Here is a 22,919-nt window from a genome sequence, read left to right on the forward strand (position 1 = left end):
TCAGGTCCTGTGTGTACCTAACTGACCCTCTCAGCCCATTCATCACCATTTATCCGTTGTTGTCTTAGCTCTCCCGACCAACACACGTTATTGCTTTATGCCTATCTCTAATGTCAATATACCTTGTCTACTGCTGTTTCGGTTAGTTACTATTGTTTTATTTCACTGTAAAGCCCCCAGTCCTGCTCAACATGCCTTAGATAGCTCTTTTGTCCCACCCCCCATGCATGCGGTGACCTCAACTGGCTTAACTGGTGCCCCCAGAGATGCAACCTCTCATCGTCACTCAATGCCTAGGTTTACCTCCACTGTACTCACATCCTACCATACCCTTGTCTGTACGTTATGCCCTGAATCTATTCTACCATGCCCAGAAATCTGCCCTGTTTATTCTCTGTTCCCAATGCATTAGAAGACCATTTATTTTAGCCTTTAGCCATACACTTATCCTACTCCTCCTCTGTTCCTCTAGTGATGTAGAGGTTAACCCAGAACCTGTAGCCCCCAGTTCTACACCTATTCCCCAGGCGCTCTCATTTGTTGACTTCTGTAGCCGTAAAAGTCTTGGTTTCATGCATGTAAACATCAGAAGCCTCCTCCCTAAGTTTGTTTTAGTCACTGCCTTAGTACATTCTGCCAACCCTGATGTACTAGCCTTGTCTGAATCCTGGCTTAGGAAGGCCACCAAAAAATTCTGAAATCTCCATCCCCAGCTACAACATTTTCCATCAAGATAGAACTGCCAAAAGGGGGTGGAGTTGCAATCTACTGCAGAGATAGCCTGCAGAGCTCAGTCTTACAATACTATCCAGGTCTGTGCCCAAACAGTTAGAGCTTCGACTTTTAAAAATCCACCAGAAATAAGTCTCTAACTGTTGCCACTTATTATAGACACCCCTCAGCCCCCAGCTGTGCCCTGGACACCATATGTGAATTGATTGCCCCCCATCTATCTTCAGGGTTTGTAATGTTAGGTGACCTAAACTGAGATATGTTTAACACCCCGGCCATCCTACAATCTAAGCTAGATGCCCTGAAACTCACACAAATTATCAAGGAACTGACCAGGTACAACCCTAAATCCGTAAACATGGGCACCCTCATATATATAATCCTGACCAACTTGCCCTCCAAATACACCTCTGTTGTCTTCAACCAGGATCTCAGAGATCACTGCGTCATTGCCTGCGTCCGTAATGGGTCCGCGGTCAAACGACCACCCCTCATCACTGTCAAACGCTCCCTAAAACACTTTAGCGAGCAGGCCTTTCTAATCAACCTGGCCCGGGTATCCTGGAAACATATTGACCTCATCCCATCAGTAGAGGATACCTGGTTGTTCTTTAAAAGTGCTTTCTGCAGCATCTTAAATGAGCATGCCCCATTCAAAAAATGTAGAACTAGTAACAGATATAGCCCCTGGTTCACTTCTGACTTTACTGCCCTTGGCCAGCACAAAAACATCCTGTGGCGTACCTCATCGGCATTATGCATCTTTTCAGGGAAGTCAGGAACCAACATACACAGTCAGTTAGGAAAGCAAAGGCTAGCTTTTTCAAACAGAAATTTGCATCCTGTAGCACTAATTCCAAAAAATTGTGGGACACTGTAAGTCCATGGAGAATAAGAGCACCTCCTCCCAGCTGACCACTGCAATGAGGCTAGGAAGCACTGACACCACCGATAAATCTACGATAATTGAGAATTTCAATAAGCACTTTTCTACGGCCAGCCATGCTTTCCACCTGGCTACCTCTACCCCGGCCAATAGCTCTGTACCCCCCGCAGCAACCTGCCCTAGCCCCCCCCGCTTCTCCTTCACCCAAATCCAGATAACAGATATTTTGAAAAAGCTGCAAAATCTGGACCCCCACAAATCAGCTGGGCTAGACATTCTGGACCCTCTCTTTCTAAAATGATCCGCCGAAATTGTTGCAACCCCTACTACTAGCCTGTTCAACCTCTTTTTCTTATCGTCTGAGATCCCGAAAGATTGGAAAGCTGCCGCGGTCATCCCCCTCTTCAAAGGGGGAGACACTCTAGACCCAAATTGTTACAGACCTACATCCATCCTGCCCTGCCTTATCTAAAGTCTTCGAGAGCCAAGTTAACAAACAGATCACCAACCATTTCGAATCCCACCGTACCTTCTCCGCTATGTAATCTGGTTTCTGAGCTGGTCATGGGTGCACCTCAGCCACGCTCAAGATCCTAAACGATATCATAACAGCCATTGATAAAAGACAGTACTGTGCAGCCATCTTCATCGACCTGGCCAAGGCTTTCGACTCTGTCAATCACCGCATTCTTATCGGCAGATTCAACAGCCTTGGTTTCTCAAATGACTGCTTCGCCTGTTTCTCCACCTACTTCTCAGATAGAGTTCAGTGTGTCAAATCGGAGGGCCTGTTGTCCGGACCTCTGGCAGTCTCTACGGGGGTGCCACGGTTAAATTCTCGGGCCGACTCTTTTCTCTGTGTACATCAATGATGCTTCTCTTGCTGCTGGTGATTCTCTGATCCACCTCTATGCAGACGACACCATTCTGTATACATCTAGCCCTGCTTTGGACACTGTGCTAACAAACCTCCAAATGATCTTCAATACCATACAACACTCCCCCCGTGGCCTCCAACTGCTCTTAAATGCTAGTAAAACTAAATGCATGCTCTTCAACCGATCGCTTGCCCAACTAGCATCACTACTCTGGACAGTTCTGACTTAGAATGTGTGGACAAATACAAATACCTAGGTGTCTGGTTAGACTGTAAACGATCCTTCCAGACTCATATTAAGCATCTCCAATCCAAAATGAAATCTAGAATTGGCTTCCTATTTTGCAACAAAGCATCCTTCACTCATGCTGCCAAACATACCCTCATAAAACTGACAATCCTACCGATCTTTGACTTTGGCAATGTCATTATAAAATAGCCTCCAACACTCTACTCAGCAATTTGGATGAAGTCTATCACAGTGCCATCCGTTTTGTCACCAAAGCCCCACACACCACCCACCACTGCGACCTGTATGCTCTCGTCGGCTGGCCCTTGCTACATATTTGTCGCCAGACCCACTGGCTCCAGGTCATCTATAAGTCTTGGATAGGTAAAGCTCCGCCTTTTCTCAGCTCACTGGTCATGATAACAACACCCACCCGTAGCACCCTCTCCAGCAGGTATATCTCACTGGTCATCCCCAAAGAGAACATCTCCTTTGGCCGCCTTTCCTTCCAGTTCTCTGCTGCCAATGACTGGAACGAATTGCAAAAATCTCTGAAGCTGGAGACTTATATTTCCCTCACTAACTTTAAGCATCAGCTATCTGAGCAGCTAACCGATCGCTGCAGCTGTACACAGCCCACCTGTAAATATCTCATCCAATCTACCTACCTCATCCCCATATTGTTTCTATTTACTTTTCTGCTCTTTTGCACACCAGTATTTCTACTTGCACATCATCATCTGCACATCTATCACTCCAGTGTTAATTTGCTAAATTGTAATTACTTTGCTACTATGGCCTATTTATTGCCTTACCTCCTCATGCCATTTGCACACACTGTATATAGACTTTCTTTTTTTCTATTGTGTTGTTGACTGTACGCTTGTTTATTCCATGTGTAACTCTGTGTTGTTGTTTGTGTCGCACTGCTTTGCTTTATCTTTGCCATGTTGCAGTTGTAAATGAGAACTTGTTCTCAAATAGCCTACCTGGTTAAATAAAGGTTACATTTTTAAATTAAAATACAAATAAAAAAAGCAGCGCTCTATTCTCTTGAGCGTTTGTGGAGCTACAACCTGCAATCTAATGAGGAATGTGGCTACACCGCGGAGAACGGAAGAAATTCCTTTTGTGGATCAAGTTGCTCTCATTCAGACTCAGTGATTGTCCAGAGGTTCAAGTTTAACTGACATTTTTGGGAAAACAGGTCAGTCTGTTGCTAACTTTGTTGCTGAATTAAGGTGAAATCTCTGAACATTGTGAGTTCGGGGCTATGTTAGGGGACATGCTCCGTGATAGATTAGTCTATGGCATTAATGAGGACGGCACACAGCGCCGTTTGGCTGGGGGAAGCCACACTGATTTTCAAGAGAGCATTGGGAACTATCACAAAGGATAGAGATGTCCGCTAGTAATGTAAAATATTCAAAAGGCCAACAGCGGAAGTGGTGCATTTCATGACGTGACAAAAGAGGCGGCAGGAAAAAGGTGAAAAGCAGTGGAATGTATCGGATGTGGGGCAACACATTATGCAAAGAACTGTAAGTTCAAGGATACTGTCACAGCCATTTGTGATACAGCCTGGAATCGAACCAGGGTGTATGTAGTGACACCTCAAGCACTAAGATACAGTGCCTTAGACCGCTGCGACACTCGGGAGCCCAAAAGCTCTAGAGGTGCATACAACAGCCAGGAAGCGAGAACATGGGCCTCGTTTAGTAGGGTGTGACTGGCTCATCAAAATACAACTGAACTGGGGTGAGATAAAACACACACGAATGACTGAGGATGTCATTCAAAAGTACCCTGAGAATTTCAAAGAGGAACTGGGCACACTGCTAGGCTCTGCATTTAACCTGTTAGGGCTAGGGGGCAGTATTGACACGGCTGGATAAAAAACATACCCGATTTAATCTGGTTACCACTCCTACCCAGTAACTAGAATATGCATATACTTATTACATATGGATAGAAAACACCATAAAGTTTCTAAAACTGTTTGAATGGTGTCTGTGAGTATAACAGAACTCAAATGGCAGGTCAAAACCTGAGAGATTCCTTTACAGGAAGTGGCCTATCTGACCATTTCTTGAACTTCTTTTCCATCTCTATCTTTTACTAAGGATCTCTGCTCTAACGTGACACTTCCTACGTTGTCCATAGGCGCTCAGAGCCCGGGAAAAAACAGAATGTCGTCATCCCAGCCCCAGGCTGAAACACATTATCGCCTTTCTCAAGTGGCCGATCAAGGGACTCTGGGCTTAGGCGCGTGACCCGACCGCCCCCGCCTTTGTGATTTTTTCCTCTGTTTGCCGAAAAGGAGATTCCCTGTCGGAATATTATCGCTTTTCTACGAGAAAAATGGCGTAAAAATTGATTTTAAACAGCGGTTGACATGCTTCGAAGTACGGTAATGGAATATTTAGAATTTTTCTGTCACGAATTGCGCGATGCGCGCGACCCTTCTTTACCATTTCGGATAGTGTCTGGAACGCACGAACAAAACGCCGCTATTCGGATATAACGATGGATTATTTTGGACCAAACCAACATTTGTTATTGAAGTAGCAGTCCTGGGAGTGCATTCTGACGAAGACAACAAAAAGGTAATCAAACTTTTATAATAGTAAATATGATTATGGTGAGTGCTAAACTTGCCGGGTGTCTAAATAGCTAGCCCGTGATGCCTGGGCTATGTACTTAGAATTTGGCCAAATGTGCTTTCACCAAAAAGCTATTTTAAAATCGGACATATCGAGTGCATAGAGGAGGTCTGTATCTATAATTCTTAAAATAATTGTTATGCTTTTTGTGAACGTTTATCGTGAGTAATTTAGTAAAATGTTAGCGAATTCCCCGGAAGTTTGCGGGGGGTATGCTAGTTCTGAACGTCACATGCTAATGTAAAAAGCTGGTTTTTGATATAAATATGAACTTGATTGAACAAAACATGCATGTATTGTATAACATAATGTCCTAGGGTTGTCATCTGATGAAGATCATCAAAGGTTAGTGCTGCATTTAGCTGTCTTCTGGGTTTTGGTGACATTATATGCTAGCTTGAAAAATGGGTGTCTGATTATTTCTGGCTTGGTACTCTGCTGACATAATCTAATGTTTTGCTTTCGTTGTAAAGCCTTTTTGAAATCGGACAGTGTGGTTAGATTAACGAGAGTCTTGTCTTTAAATAGCTGTAAAATAGTCATATGTTTGAGAAATTGAAGTAATAGCATTTTTAAGGTTTTGAAAATGGCGCCACAGGCTTCAAGTGGCTGTTACGTAGGTGGGACGAATTCGTCCCGCCTAGCCCATAGAGGTTAAGCTGTTTGTGGCTCCTCAGGCCGAACCTCACTTTTTCAAGCCCAGGACAGTGTCCTACGACATGAAAGTGTAAGTAGAGGACAAGTTGGAGCGGCTGCAAGAGACAAACATCATTACTCCCATTCAGTTCTCCCACTGGGCAGATCCAATCATTCCCATTTTGAAAAGTGACGGCACTGTGCATTTATGTGCGGACTACAAACTCACCATCAACAGGGCCTCTAAGCTGGACGCTTACCCGCTGCCGTAGGTGGAGGACATGTTCGCGACTTTTGCAGGAGGCAAGGCTTTCCCAAAGCTTGACATGAGTCACGCCTACCAACAGCTCCACCTGGACGAGGACTCAAAAGAGAATGTCACGCACAAGGGCTTGTTCTGTACAACTGCTTGGTTTTCAGAGTGGCATCCAGTCCAGCCATTTTACAGAGGACAATGGACAATCTGCTGCAGGAGATCCCTCATGTAGCAGTGTACCTGGACAACATCCTGGTTACAGGAGAGATGGAGGAGGAGCACCTTCAACATCTGGACCAGGTGTTAATTAAAGAGATTATCTTAGGCAAGACAACACCTGAAGTGTATCAAGTGCACATTCTAAGCACGAGGTGTGACATACCTAGGTCACAAGATCACAGCGCAGGGTCTGTGTCCTGTGGAGGACAAAGTCAGGGCAATCAAGGATACTCCAATCCTAAGAATGTGTCCGAGCTCAGGTCGGTCCTGGGGCGAACCAGAATGGTAAGTTCCTCCCTGAGCTGTCAACAGCGTTTGCTCCACTTTATCAGCTGCTCCACAAAGACTGTAAATGGAAGTGGGGGCCAGCTCAAGAGAACGCGTTCAAGGAAGTGAAATCACTACTACAATCAGCACAACAGCTGGTTCATTTTGACCAAGACAAGGAGGTCATTCTGACGAGTGCTGAGAAGGGTTAATCACAGTTAGACAAGGAGGTCTGGCCATAGTCTTTGCTGTGAAACGCTTTCATCAGTACGTATATGGTCATCATTTCACCATATGCACTGACCACAAACCACTGATGAGCCTTTTCAGTGAATCAAGATGCTTTACTCCTGTGACTTCAGCAAGGATACCTCACTGGTTTCCAGGTATCATTCTGAGTCAGAGATGTCCAGTCTCCTTTGTGGTCAAACTGACTGATGGTCGAGTCATAAGCAGAAACCAGGACCACATCATCCTGCGCTATGACAAAGAAAATACCATGTTTTCAGACTAAACAGCTGTGGGTGGTAGAATACACTGGTTCTTCCTTTAAAAGTTTTGAGTTTATGCTGCTACCGTTTCTGGTAGATGGTGACAGATTGTGGTAGATTGCGTCATTCTGGCAACAATGGCTGACACTTAAATAACGTACCGTAGAATTCTGCGGCACCCCGCAAGCTGTGCTGAGGTATGTTTTTTTTCATGGCGTGACTCAAGGACTCAACGTTATGTGTATAAGCTTATTCTTCCTATCTCAGACACATTTGCTTGACTAGTTATAGCCATAGAACCTGGTTGGTTAGCTTCTTGCAGATTCACGCAGTGTAGTAACATGATGAGTTGTGATTGTGGTCCATTGTTTAGCTAGCTACATGTCTTAACAAAATAGTCCTCTAATTTTGACAAAGTATTTTCATTTCAAGTTAAAGTGTACTATTAGCTAGCTAGCTAACGTTAGTTACGTCATGCGTTGGGAATAATTGTTAAACCTAGCTAGCTATCTAGATACATTTCTTAACAAAATACTCTCGTCTTAGTGTGCCAGAGCGCAGAATAACTGATGCATTTTTGAACGCTCAACAGCCGTTGAATATGTCTGGTGTCAGTAAACATCTGCAACAAAGCGTAATTCAATTGTTGCCAGCAGCACAGTTACCAACGCTCGAGATAACATGAAAAAAGCCTAACCAGCTCTGCTAGGGTGAGTAAAATGGTCGGAGTGGGGTGTTCTCTCCTTATGTGTCTGGAAGTAGATAGCCAATGTTAGCCAATTAGCTTGGGTGCTTGACTGTAGTTGTAAGGTCAGAGCTCTCAGAACAATCCTGCTTTTTATGTAATTCATCATGAACTGTTACTAGGTAAACTCAAATGTTATGGTTTAAGTCTGCAGCTCTATCCTGGATGGAAAGTTATCTATCCAGGAGAAGGAAAAAAGTGTTCTTTAATAAACAAATTAGGCACATTTGACCAGTCATGACACAACATTTTGAACAAAACTGGTTCATTGGATCAGTCGAAAACTGTGCACATACACTGATGTCATCTAGTGGCCAAAATCTAAATTGCACCTGGGCTGGAATAATACATTATGGCCTTTCTCTTGCATTTCAAAGATGATGGTACAAGAAAAATACAAAAGAACGGTTGTTTTTTTCTTTGTATTATCTTCTACCAGATCTATTGTGTTATATTCTACTACATTCCTTTCACATTTCCACAAACTTCAACGTGATTCCTTTCAAACGGTATCAAGAATATGCATATCCTTGCATCAGGGCCTGAGCTACAGGCAGTTAGATTTGGGTATGTCATTTTAGGTGAATTAAAAAAAGGGGCTAATCCTTAAGATTAAACAACCCAAGCCAAAGACAAATCGCCTTAAATATACAGTTTTACATAGAGCCATAGCTGAATGGAACTCTTTACCAATCCATATTTCTCAGGCAAAAAGTAAATCCACCTTCAAGAAAAATGTAAAACATCTAATGCAATAGACCATATGACTGGACAGGAAATAGAAAGCATCAACTGAATGTTAGTGTTTCCTGTCAGATATTTTAATTATTTGTATTGTCTACTTGTTGAATATTTCTGAAGTCTTGATATGTGTTTGTTTGTAATGTCTTGTTAATTGGTGTTGGACCCCAGAAAGATTAGCTAATGAGGATCCTAATAAAAATTACAAATGACAAATTACTTATTGGCAGAGCATCGAGTGTGCGCTCTAAATGCGAAACCATAGACAGAGGGATAGGGCGAGTAATGTTCAGTGAGCTGTTCTCTGTCTCTCTTATATGTATGGAAGTAGCTGGCAAGTTAGCACAGAACGATTGGATCAATCCTATTTTTCTCAATTTCCGCCGGACTGACGTGCCCAAAGTAAACTGCCTATTGCCCAGGCCCTGAAGCCAGGATATGCATATAATTGGTACCATTGGAAAGAAAACACTCTGAAGTTTGTAGAAATGTTAAAATAATGTAGGAGACTATAGCGCAATATATATGGTAGGAAAAAATCCAAAGAGAAACCAACCTACATTTCTTTTTGAGTGAGAGCCCATGCTCTTCCATTAGATCGTATAGGGAAAATCCAGCTCCCAGTATGCAATTCCTATGGCTTCCACTGGATGTCAGTACTCTTTGATCAAGGTGTCAGGCTTGTTTCTTGCCAAACGAGGAAGAATGATCAGTTTTAGTCCAGGGATACTGGTGGAAAAATATTTTGATGTTGTCACGTCCTGACCAGCAGAGGGAGCAATTGTATTAGTTTTGGTCAGGACGTGGCAGAGATTTTTGTGTTACATGTGAGTGGGTTGTTGGACTCCCAATTGAAGGCAGGTGTGTTGAGTTGCCTTTGATTGGGAATCCTATAAACAGGTGTGTGTTTTTCTTTGGGGTGGTGGGTAGTTGTTTTTGCACTGCGTTTGTTAGCCTGCAAAACTGTTGCTGTCGTGTTTATTGTTTTTTTCCTGTGGATGCTTTACCTGAGTTTATTAAAAATATGAGTATCCACAGTCCCGCTGCGCCTTGGTCCATTCCTGACGACAGACCTTACAGAACTACCCACCAAACCAGGACCAAGCGGCGGAGGAGGAAGGAGCAACAGGAGTACAGCGTTATGGACTCGTGGACATGGGAACAAATCCTGGACGGAGAGGAACCATGGACTCAGGTTGGGGATTATCGCCTCCCGCAATGGGAGATTGAAGCGGCAAGAGCGGAGAGGCGATACTATGAGGAGAGAGAGCGCAACGAGCACGAGAGGCAGCCCCAATAATTTTTTGGGGGGGGCACACGGGACAGTCGGCGGAGCCGAGGGCGGAACCAAAGCCAGTCGGGCGGACATTGGAGGTGAGCGAGGGGTACGAGGCAGAGACTGTGAAGGAATTAATGGGAAGATTAACCTCTATGGGCTAGGTGGGACGCTTGCGTAACAGCCACTTGCAGCCTGTGGCGCGATTTTCAAAACCTTAAAAATCCTATTACTTCAATTTCTCAAACATATGACTATTTTACAGCTATTTAAAGACAAGACTCTCGTTAATCTAACCACACTGTCCGATTTCAAAAAGGCTTTACAACGAAAGCAAAACATTAGATTATGTCAGCAGAGTACCAAGCCAGAAATAATCAGACACCCATTTTTCAAGCCTGCATATAATGTCACCAAAACCCAGAAGACAGCTAAATGCAGCACTCACCTTTGATGATCTTCATCAGATGACAACCCTAGGACATTATGTTATACAATACATGCATGTTTTGTTCAATCAAGTTCATATTTATATCAAAAACCAGCTTTTTACATTATGCAGTGTATGATATAGCATTTTGTAACTCTGAGTCTCTACTTTTATTAAATGTAATAAAATAAAAAATGAAATTCAAGTGTTGCTACAAAAGACCGAATCAAGGTGGTGAGTCACATTTGTAAAAAATAAATAAATAATGTTTTCACATAATTATTAGTGTTATTTAACAATGTGTAACACTGTCAATCATAGGAATTAGTCATATATGGTGGATTATTCTTTTAACTGTAATTGAAGGGTAATACGCCTTACAAACATTGAGACGGTTTCCCTCTACGGGGACAACAACCTATTTATCCTCCAACACAGCTCTGTCCATCTGCCTAACCATCATGGAGGATAAACAGATGGGAGAGAACCATCAGAACGTCCAAATCACATAAAAACATTATATTAACCGGGGACACCTTGATCTTCACATTAGCACCACACACACACACACACACACACACACACACACACACACACACACACACACACACACACACACACACACACACACACACACACACACACACACACACTCTTTCTCTCTGAAGTCATTATAAGCATTCATAGATGGTTCTCTCCCAGCAGAGCACTACCACAAAGTGGACCCAGTCTAGAAGTCTTGATAAGAAGGCAGCCCAGACCAGACCATGGTGATTAAGAGGGTGTGATATCTTATCTCACTCCCACTGGTCTTCCAGGAACTATGAACAGCTTAAAACATGTACTGTATGGCCATTACTCATCAGCTCTTTTACAGGGTCTCACTAAAGCAAAGAACGACAGAGAATTTTGAGGACGGAGTGAGATGAGACATACAATGACAAGTATTAAGAAGGAGGGGTTGAGGAGGAGAATCTGGAGTTGACTGGGTTGAAACATCCAGACATGGTTGATTTAGAAATATCATGAAATAAACAGAGTTGAATCACTTCCTATTGGATAAACTGTTAGCAGATAGATTGGAATTTGTTTATAGGAAGTGAGACTTTAACATGAGGGTGTTGAACCCCCAACATGGAGTCAACGAGCAGCAGCGCTGCAGAGAAACACAGCCCACGCTAGGTATCAGAACACAACGCAACACAAGTCAACACAGAGAAACTGATTGAGATAAGGGCTTGTATAGAGGAGCATTAGGACAGGAAGCAGCCATTTTAAACTGCCTTGTTACCACAGCTGCACAGTTGTCCAAGATCACATTTTGACCCTGCCATCCCCAAATGAAAAAGAGAAAATAGGAATATATATTTTTGAAACTTCATTTTAGGAAGACATTTTCTACGAATTTTGACTTTTCGTGAAAAGAAAGAACCAGGAGTTGGATTGGAATCAAAAACAACACCGTGCTGCTCACACATCATACATTTTGTTATTTTCAACAACAAAAAATGGTAGTTGGTAGATCATGGTGTTTGCAACGCCAGGGTTGTGGGTTCGAGTTCCACGGGGGACCAGTACAGGAAAAAATTTATGAAATGTATGCATTCACTACTGTAAGTCGCTCTGGATAAGAGTGTCTGCTAAATGACTAAAATGTAAATGTAACATCTCCTTTTTTCAATAACCAATTAAAACATGCATCTCTGTTGATTAATTGGTTGGATGGCGATGGGAGGAGGGACTTCTTCAGCTTTCGGTTGGGGTTTGGTTGAGAGAGTTCATGGTTAACAAGAGTGTTGCTATGGTCTCTAAGCTTGTTGCCTAGTAATGTGTAACTCAGCATCCAATCAGTGCTTTATGATCTTCCCATCTGTCAGTGTGGATTCTTTTCCATATTGCTCGCTGAATGATGCAGATCCTTGGATTAAACTTCTGAACCGATTTACAACACAATACTGACATGACTACGTGTGTCTCTACTTCCCATGTAAAATGGTGGACGTAAGATGCTGAATCATAGACTTTAATGTGGCCTTTAGAAACAGATGGAGGCTGAATCGTCTACCTCTAGCACCATCAAACTCAACTCTGGACCTCGAAGCCAGTTCCACTGCATATTTTTCATGCTTCCCCTCTAATCAGGGACTGATTTAGGACTGGTGGGTGCAGTTAAATATCAGGTAGAACAGAAAAGCAGCAGACTCTGGACCTTGTAGGGTAAGGGTTGAATACCCCATCAAGAAGGTAGAAATGACACGTGGTGATGGGAATTAGAGAAATTCTATTTTCTGCCATTCACGAGAAGTGGATTAACGTAAGCAGTTTGTTCTACAGTAGGTTAGTACGAACGGAAAGCTTTTAGAGAAAAGTTTTTAAAATGCAAAGTAAACTACAAGTCCATCATCATGTGAATTTCTATGGACACTTTTCTCTGAATTCGAACATGAGAAAATAGTGTGTAATTCACTAACCCTAAAATGCACTAACCTTAACCCCAACCCTAAAATACACTAGCCCTAACCCCAACCCTAAAATGCACTAACCTTAACCCCAACCCTAAAATACACTAGCCCTAACCCCAACCCTAAAATGCACTAATCCTAACCCCAACCATACAATTTGCTAACCCTAACTCCAACCCTGAAATTCACTAACCCTAACCCCAACCCTGAAATTCACTAACCATATCCCCAACCCTAAAATTCACTAACCCTAACCCCAACCCTAAAATGTACAAACCCCAACCCTAAAATATACAAACCCTAACCCTAAAATGTACTAAACCTAAACCCAATACTAAAATTCACTAACCTTAACCCCAACCCTAAAATGTACAAACCCCAACCCTAAAATATACAAACCCCAACCCTAAAATATACTAACCATAACCCTAAAATCTGTATGGATGTCATATTAGGAATCAACCCTGGGTGGTTTTGTATGGACCAGTCTGACCGTACGGACACAGTATTGCCTTTCACAATGATTTTAATAGGAACCGTATGGAAATAATGACTGAAATGACTCTCTTCAAATGATAGCCCTCCTCATTAACCTTATCTTATCAACAATCCAAATAGCTGACTTGGGCTATTAAATCTAACACTTTGATTCCTGTTGATGACTAATGCTCAGTGGGTTCAGTGTTTTCAACAAAACAGGCACAGCGAAATGCTTATGCTTTTCACTGATGATGACAGATAGCATTGAGATGGAATGTATAGAGGCTGTTTTACGGGCTCCTGAAAAATTATGCATGTTAGTGTGTTTTGTTATACGCTGATCTTAACTTTTTTTGTTCATAATGTTTCTTCCATCATTTCGTGGGACCTCAAAGAGAGCTTCTGGATATCACAAGCATTTAATCCTACTTAGGTCAGTTAGGATCAGCACTTTATTTTAAGAATGTGAAATGTCAGAATAATAGTAGAGAGACTGGTTTATTTCAGCTTTTATTTCTTTCATCAATCACATTCCCAGTGGGTCAGAAGTTTACATACACTCAATTAGTATTTGGTAGCATTGCCTTTAAATTGTTTAACTTCGGTCAAACGTTTTTGGTAGCCTTCCACAAGCGCCCCACAATAAGTTGGGTGAATTTTGGCCCATTCCTCCTGACAGAGCTGGTGTAACTGAGTCAGGTTTGTAGGGCTCCTTGCTCGCACATGCTTTTTCAGTTCTGCCCAGAAATGTTCTATAGGGTTGAGGTCAGGGCTTTGTGATGGCCAGTCCAATACGTTGACTTGGTTGTCCTTAAGCCATTTTGTCACAACTTTGGGAGTATGCTTGGGGTCATTGTCCATTTGGAAGACCCATTTGCGACCAAGCTTTAACTTCCTGACTGATGTCTTGGAATGGTGCTTCAATATATACATATATTTTTCCTTCCTCATGCTGCCATCTATTTTGTGAAGTGCACCAGTCCCTCCTGCAGCAATGCACCCCCACACCATGATGCTGCCACCCCCGTGCTTCACGGTTTGGATGGTGTTCTTCGGCTTGCAAGCCTCTCCCTTTTTCCTGGTGTTTATACTTGCGTACTATTGTGTGTACAGATGAACGTGGTACCTTCAGGCGTTTGGAAATTGCTCCCAAGGATGAATCAGACTTGTGGAGTTCTACACATTTTTTTTTGAGGTGTTGGCTGATTTCTTTTGATTTTCCCATGATGTCAAGCAAAGAGGCACTGAGTTTGAAGGTAGGCCTTGAAATACATCCACAGTTACACATTCCAATTGCCACAAATTATGTTAATTAGTCTATCAGAAGCTTCTAATGCAATTACATAATTGTCTGGAATTTTCCAAGCTGTTTAAAGGGACAGTCAACTTAGAGTATGTAAAACACCCACAAATAGGGAAATTGATCCCAATCAAAGGTGTTATTACATGCTCCACTAAGGCAGTTATTTATCTTATAACTTGTCCTTGTGGTAAAAATTATGTGGGTAAAACAAAGTGTGAAGAAGTACATATTTCAGAGCATCGTAGCACCATTAGGTGCAAAAACTTAACTTACCCAGTTGCGGCCCACTTTTTGGAAGCAAACCACTCGATTTCGTCTCTGCCTTATTTTGGCATCGAACCTGTCACCGTTCTTAGGAGAGGGGGTGACCTTGATAATTTATTGTTAAAACGAGAGGCTGCCTGGATCTTTAATTTAAAGACCCTTGCACCCTTCGGTCTCAACTTAGACTTTGATCGTAAGCCATTCTTGTGATTATTGTGACTTTGCCAATGTAATTGTTTGTAAGCTTGTGTCGTCTAAAATGAATCTATGATCGTATGCTATCCATTTGTTTTTTTGTATGCTGTTCTTTGTATGCCATTTTTGTATTTGTGTGTGTGTGGCTCAGTTGGTAGAGCATGGTGTTTGCAATGCCAGGGTTGTGGGTTTGCTTTCCATGGGGGACCAGTATGGGAAAAAAAAAACAATGTATGAAATGTCTGCATTCACTATTGAAAGTTGCTCTGGATAAGAGCGTCTGCTAAAATATAAATATTTGAGAATTAACCAATGATATTAGGCCACACTTGGCCATGGTTACAGACACCTGTGTGTCTTTTGACACTATATAAATGAGTCATCTCGGAATGTCTGTGATCATACCCTGATGAAGACAGCTTGGCTGTCGAAATGTTGAATATTACATTTTTGCATCTGAGCTCCTAGAGTGTGCGGCTCTCCCTTATTTTCAACTTAGTGTATGTAACCTTCTGACCGGCTGGAATTGTGATGCAGTGAATTATTGTGACGGGTGTCGTAGGGATTGGACCAAAACGCAGCGGGAACGTGTAAACTCATCTTCTTATTTTATTAAAGAAGGAAAACAAAAAAAACACATATACAAAAACAACAAACGACACTAAACAGTCCCATCAGGTGCACGAACACAAAACAGGAAATAACTACCCACAAATCCCATAGAGAAAACACCCCTACTAAATAGGACCTTCAATTAGAGGCAACGAGGAACAGCTGCCTCCAATTGAAGGTCAAAACAATAAACTAGACATAGAAATAGAAAAACTAGAAAATAGATCATAGAAATACAAAACATAGAACACAACCCAAAACCTCCGACAACACAAAACAAACACACCCCTGCCACGTCCTGACCAAACTACAATAACAAATAACCTCTTTTACTGGTCAGGACGTGACAATTATAATTGAAATAATCTGTTTGTAAACGATTGTTGGAAAAATGATCTGTGTCCTGCACAAAGTAGATGTCCTAACCGACTTGCCAAAACTATAGTTTGTCAACAAGAAATTTGTGGAGTTCATTGACTACAGCTCAGCATTCCATGCCATAATGCCCTCCAAGCTCATCACTAAGCTAATAACCCTGAGACTGAACACCTCCCGTTGCAACTGGATCCTGGACTTCCTGATGGGACACCCATGTGGTGAGGGTAGGCAACAGCACATCTGCCACGCTGACCCTCAACCCCTCAGTGGTGTGTCCTTAAGTGTATGCTTCCCAACCGAAACAGTTCGCCACAGTTCGTTCATATATTATGTTGACATTTTGTGACGTTTTTGTTTATTTTTGGAGTTTGGTTAGGGTTTTATCGGTTGTTTGGGCACACAACAAGTTCTTAAGCCAAAGTCTATGCCCCTTCGTCCAAAACTCAGTGCGGATTCAACATCACTACAACTTCAAGCTTCGATTGACCGAGGACGTACAAAAGTACCTTCACGAGTTTGATTCTAGACATGCATTATATAAAGACAAGTATGTAAATGCCAGTTCATGGAGGGAGATTGTGGAGATGCTGGGGTCTGACCCAACCACTTGTTTGAAAAAGTGGGGTAGGGTTTGTGACAAGTTTATCAAGGGAAAATAAAAGAAACAAGGGCCGTATTGGAAATGCTACTCCCGAAGTATTGCTGCTGGCTTGTTCGACACGTGAAGCATGGGAAGGCATGGGTTATGTTGTTGTATTTGCTATTGTAGTCAACAAAAACAGTAGCCATGTTTTGCTAACAATAGCTAGCCAGCTTGCTAGTGACTAGCTAGCCTAGCAGCATGCTTGTGCAGGGAAAGCAAGACAACCAACTATAGATCTTTACAACTTTTGATTAAACATACTTTGTCAAGGATAGAAAATAAGAAGCTTCCCACATTGGTAACACCAAAGTCAAAGTTTGGTAGCAAGGTCCAGCTAGTCGAAATGTTGCAAACGTTTGAGCAGAGTAGGCCAGGCTTACACAACTCTACTCAAACGTTTGCAACATTATACGTATAGTTGATTGTAGTCTTGGTTAATGCTATTTTATGTTTATTAATGTTTGGATATGTGTACTAAATAGCCCTCTGCTTTTTTTTAAGGCACAAACACCAGTGAATGGAGACAGCACCTGCTTTTGTTGTCTTCGCTCCAGCACTGCCTTTTCACCGGCCCCAAGCACTACATCTTCCCCCACACTGACTGGTGATTGGCACGCAGCCCATCTCTCTCGCTGAGTTGCAGTGCAGAATTAGAAACAATCTCCATGCAGGACCTGGGAAGCTCTATCCTGGGCCCACCTCCAAGACCTAATCCACTGGCTTGCTCCTCAGTGATGCCACAGAGACAGCAGCAGTAGTAGCAGGGGTGTGAGCGTCTCAGTGATGCCATAGAGACAGCAGCAGTAGTAGCAGTGGTGTGAGCTTCTCAGTGATGCCACAGAGCAGCAGCTGTAGTAGCAGGGCTGTGAGAAGAAGGGGGGAAAAGAGCTGCAGACTCAGTCCTTGACACATCACTCACAAAGGCCTTGCAAATTATATTATTACAAATCTCAAGATCTGGAGAACATCATGCACCGAGCCACCAGCTTGTCCCCCTTACTCTCTTCTGTTGTCTCCTCACCATGCATATTCCTAATGTCCCCCCTCTTCTCATACTGCCAGCCAGGACCTCTATACCCGACAGTGTCAGAGAAAGGCCCTAAACATTGTCAAAGTGTCCTGCCACCCAAGTCATAGACTGTTCTCTCTGCTATCGCATGGCCAGCGATACCGATACCCCTAAGCCATAAGACTGCTAAATAGTTAGTGAAATAGTTAAAATCGGATCGGACACTTTTTTCAATTTTCACCTAAAATGACATACCCAAATCTAACTTCCTGTAGCTCAGGACCTGAAGCAAGGATATGCATATTCTTGATACCATTTGAAAGGAAAATCTTGAAGTTTGTGGAAATGTGAAATTAATGTATGAGAATATACCACATTAGATCAGGTAAAAGATAATACAAAGAAGAAAACATTATTTTTTTAAATCTTTGAAATGCAAGAGAAAAGACCTAATCTGATTTAGGACTCTAGGCGCAATTTATATTTTGGCCAGTAGATGGCAACAGTGTATGTGCAATGTATTCGCTGATCCAATGAACCATTGCATTTCTGTTGAAAATGTTTTATCAAGTCTGCCCAAATTTGCCTCATTGGTTAATATATACATTTTCAAGTACATAACTGTGCACTCTCCTCAAACAATAGCATGGTATTCTTTCACTGTAATAGCTAATTTAAATTGAACAGTGCATTTAGATTAACAATCATTTAAGCTTTCTACCCATATAAGATATGTCTATGTCCTGGGAAATGTTCTTGTTACTTACAACGTCATGCTAATCATATTAGCACAAGTTAGCTCAACCGTCTCGAGGAGGGGGGACACACAGAGATCCTTAATTAAGCAAATAGCTTCCCGGACTATCTGCACTGACCATTTTTGCACTAACTTTTTGACTCATTACATTTTCTACTACTATTGTTTACTATCTGTTACTGTATTCCTAGTTATATTTCCAACTGTAAATATAGTATCTACCTCTATTACCTTGTACCCCTCCACATCGACTCAGTACTGGTATCCTGTGTATTAAGCCAAGTTATCGTTATTCAGCGTGTATTTATTACTACCTTTATCATTAACGATTTTACTTTCTAATATTTCTCTATTTTCTTTCTCTCTGTATTATTGGCCAGTAATTAAGTATTTCACTGTTAGTCCACATCTGTTGTTTACGAAGTATGTGACGAATACAATTTGATTTGATTTGAGGTCTCCGGACCAATTGTCAATGTCACCTGCTTAGGTGCTGGAATTTATAAACACCCACACTCACACAGGTGCACACACACACACACACACACACACACACACACCTCGATAAACCTCATAATACTGTCTTCCAGTCTAATGTCTTCAGCTGTAGTGACCCTTGAAATGGTGCCAAGTCTCTCTCCCTTTCCTCAGCGGTACGTAAAAGGCACAGATTGCCTCATTCAGACTCCAATATGAATCCCTCCCACTTTTATATATACCATACAATCCCACCACAATACCCCCTGACTGAGCTTAATACAGGCCCTCTGCACAACCAATAACTGTTTGTGTGTATGCATACAGTATGTGTGTGTGTGGGTTTGGTTTCAATAATATTGTGGGGACCAGAAGTCCTCACAAGGACAATTGGGGACATTTCACTTGTCCCCTCAAGGAAAAAGGCTATTTTAGGCATAGAGCTTAGGTTTAGCATTACAATTAGGGTTAGGGGTTTAGAGGTTCAGTTTAGGTTCAGGAGTTAGTGTTAAGTTTAGGGGTAAAGGGTTAAGATTTGGGTTATGCCTAGTTAAATAAAGGTTAAATAAAATGTTTTAAAAAAGTTAAATATGTTAAGTGTTAAGTTTAGGGGCTAGGAAAAACAGGATTTTAAATGGGAATCGATTGTTTGGTCCCCACAAGGATAGTAAACCCAAACATGTTTGTGCGGCTCCAAGGTTCACTGGAGGGATGAAACATTATATTGACAGGATTATCCTATTATCAAGGGGCAAAATGAGACTATAACTCACATAGAGGAAACTTTGTTCATGTTAATATTTGTGGCAAAACAGACACCACAGATGTTATTTAGTGCTGTAGATTACTCTTATCTCACCTGTCACAGAGGTAAACACAATCTAAGAGATAGTGGGATTAGAAGATAGACGAGATACTACTGAGAGATGTGGACTGTAAGCCTTGCCTAGTGCTGATGTCGTAGAAGATACCTTCTTGCCCTTTGTGCTGTTGTCTTTGCCCAATAAGGTTTGTATCATGTTTTGTGCTACTACCATGTTGTGTTGCTACCATGTTGTTATGTTGTGTTGCTACCATGCTGTGTTGTCATGTGTTGCTGCATTTGTTATGTTGTTGTCTTAGGTCTCTCTTTATCTAGTGTTGTCTCTCTTGTTGTGAGACTATAACTCTATAAAAATAGACTATAATGTGTGTTTTGTCCTATATTTATATTGTATTTATTACCCCTTTTTTCTCCCCTATTTTATGGTGTCTCATCGCTGCAACTCCCATACGGACTCGGGAGAGGCAAAGGTCGAGAGCCATGGGTCCTCCAAAACACAACCCAAACAAGCCGCACTGCTTCTTGACACAATGCCCATCCAACCCAGAAGCTAGCCGCACCAATGTGTCGGAGGAAACACCATACACCTGGCGACCGTGTCAGCGAGGACTGCGCCCGGCCCGCCACGGGAGTCGCTAGTGCATGATGATACAAGGATATCCCTGCCGGCCAAACCCTCCCTAACCCGGACGACGCCGGGCCAATTGTGCGCCGCCCCATGGGCCCCCCAGTCACAGCCTGGACTGGAACCCAGGATCTCTAGTTGCACAGCTAGCACTGCGATGCAGAGCCTTAGACCACTGCGCCACTCGGGAGGCACCCATTTTGTATTTATTTTAATTATTTATCCCAGGCCCCCGTCCCTGCAGGAGGCCTTTCGTAGTCCCACTGTAGCTCAGTTGGTAGAGCATGGCGCTTGCAACGCCAGGGTTGTGGGTTCGATTCCCACGGGGGGCCAGTATTTCAACAACAACAAAAAATGTATTAAAATGTATGCACTCTACTGTAAGTTGCTCTGGATAAGAGTGTCTGCTAAATGACTAAAATGTAAAATGTTTTGGTAGGCCGTCATTGTCAATAAGAATTTGATCTTAACTGACTTGCCTAGTTAAATAAAGGTTCAATAAAAATAAAATAAAAAGATACACAGTCTCAGGCTCTAGAGAGGATGAGGATAGAATTTATGATCCTTAGCTGCTGATGCTAATGTGCTAATGTCACCACCTCAATCTTTTGTTTGAATCGTGAAACCTGTTACTCTTTAGAATGAGCCATGCTCTCTATTTGTTATGTTTCCATAAAGTGAAGCTACAAATTACATACACTATATTAATACATGCCGTTAAATATTACTGTGCTTTTACAGTGATGTGATTATGCTGTTGGGGGAACATTGCTTGGCTCAACTTCCTTAGAAGGTCACAGTTGTGCAGTGGGACTGCAAAACACACCATAAAGTCATGGGGTGACAATATATATGAATGAATCAAAATGAGCTGAAATGAATAGTAGCATAAATAAGAGCTGCGGTTTTGGTCGGCTTCCAATGTCAGTGAGTAATGGTGGAGACTGGGCGAGAGAGAGAGAGAGAGAGAGAGAGAGAGAGAGAGAGAGAGAGAGAGAGAGAGAGAGAGAGAGAGAGAGAGAGAGAGAGAGAGAGAGAGAGAGAGAGAGAGAGAGAGAGAGACTTGGAAACGGATTAGTTACTGCAGCGTCTGTAGCTCTGGCTCAGTGGTCATAACATCACCATCTTATAGTGAAAATATATATTGTCTTACGAGTGAGTCCCTAACAACTGGAAGTCATTTGTATCTCAGTTGTTTGAGAATGGAGCTTGAAACGCCAGGGTAGTGGGTTCAATTCCCGGGACCACCGATACATAAAATGTATGCACGCATTTTTTGATAAAAGCGTCTGCTAAATGGTATATACACTGAGTATACATTTTTTTTACGTTTTAGTAATTTAGCAGAAGCTCTTAAACAGAGTGACTTAGAGGAGCAAATAGGGTTATGTGCCTTGGTCAAGGGCCCAATGCCCTTAACCACTAGGCTACCTGCTGCCATTAGGAACACCTGACCAGGTGAACCAAGTTATGATCCCTTATTGATGTCACCAGTGTAGATGAAGGGGAGGAGACAGGTTATAGAAGGATTTTTAACCTGTTAGGGCTAGGGGGCAGTATTTGCACGGCTGGATAAAAAAAATGTACCCGATTTAATCTGGTTACTAATCCTACCCAGTAACTAGAATATGCATATACTTATTATATATGGATAGAAAACACTCTAAAGTTTCTAAAACTGTTTGAATGGTGTCTGTGAGTATAACAGAACTCATTTGGCAGGCAAAACCCTGAGACATTTTCTGACAGGAAGTGGATACCTGATGTGTTGTATTACCTTTAAACCGATCCCATTGAAAAACACAGGGGCTGAGGAATATTTTGGCACTTCCTATTGCTTCCACTAGATGTCACCAGCCTTTACAAAGTGTTTTGAGTCTTCTGGAGGGAGATCTGACCGAACAAGAGCCATGGAACGATGATGGCCCATTAGACACCTGGCGCGCGAGTTCATGTTGGGTACCCTCGTTCCAATACGTTATAAAAGAGTATGCATTCGTCCACCTTGAATATTATTCATGTTCTGGTTAAAAAAGGCCCTAATGATTTATGCTATACAACGTTTGACATGTTTGAACGAACGTAAATATATTTTTTCCCCTCGTTCATGACGAGAAGTCCGGCTGGCTTAGATCATGTGCTAACAAGACGGAGATTTTTGGACATAAATGATGAGCTTTTTTGAACAAAACTACATTCGTTATGGACCTGTGATACCTGGAAGTGACATCTGATGAAGAGAATCAAAGGTAATGGATTATTTACATAGTATTTTCGATTTTAGATCTCCCCAACATGACGTCTAGTCTGTATCGCAACGCGTATTTTTCTGGGCGCAGTGCTCAGATTATTGCAAAGTGTGATTTCCCAGTAAGGTTATTTTTAAATCTGGAAAGTTGATTGCGTTCAAGAGATGTAAATCTATAATTCTTTAAATGACAAT

This window comes from Salmo salar, chromosome 25 (genome assembly GCF_965601325.2).
Source record: "Salmo salar chromosome 25, fSalSal1, whole genome shotgun sequence".
NCBI lineage: Eukaryota > Metazoa > Chordata > Actinopteri > Salmoniformes > Salmonidae > Salmo > Salmo salar.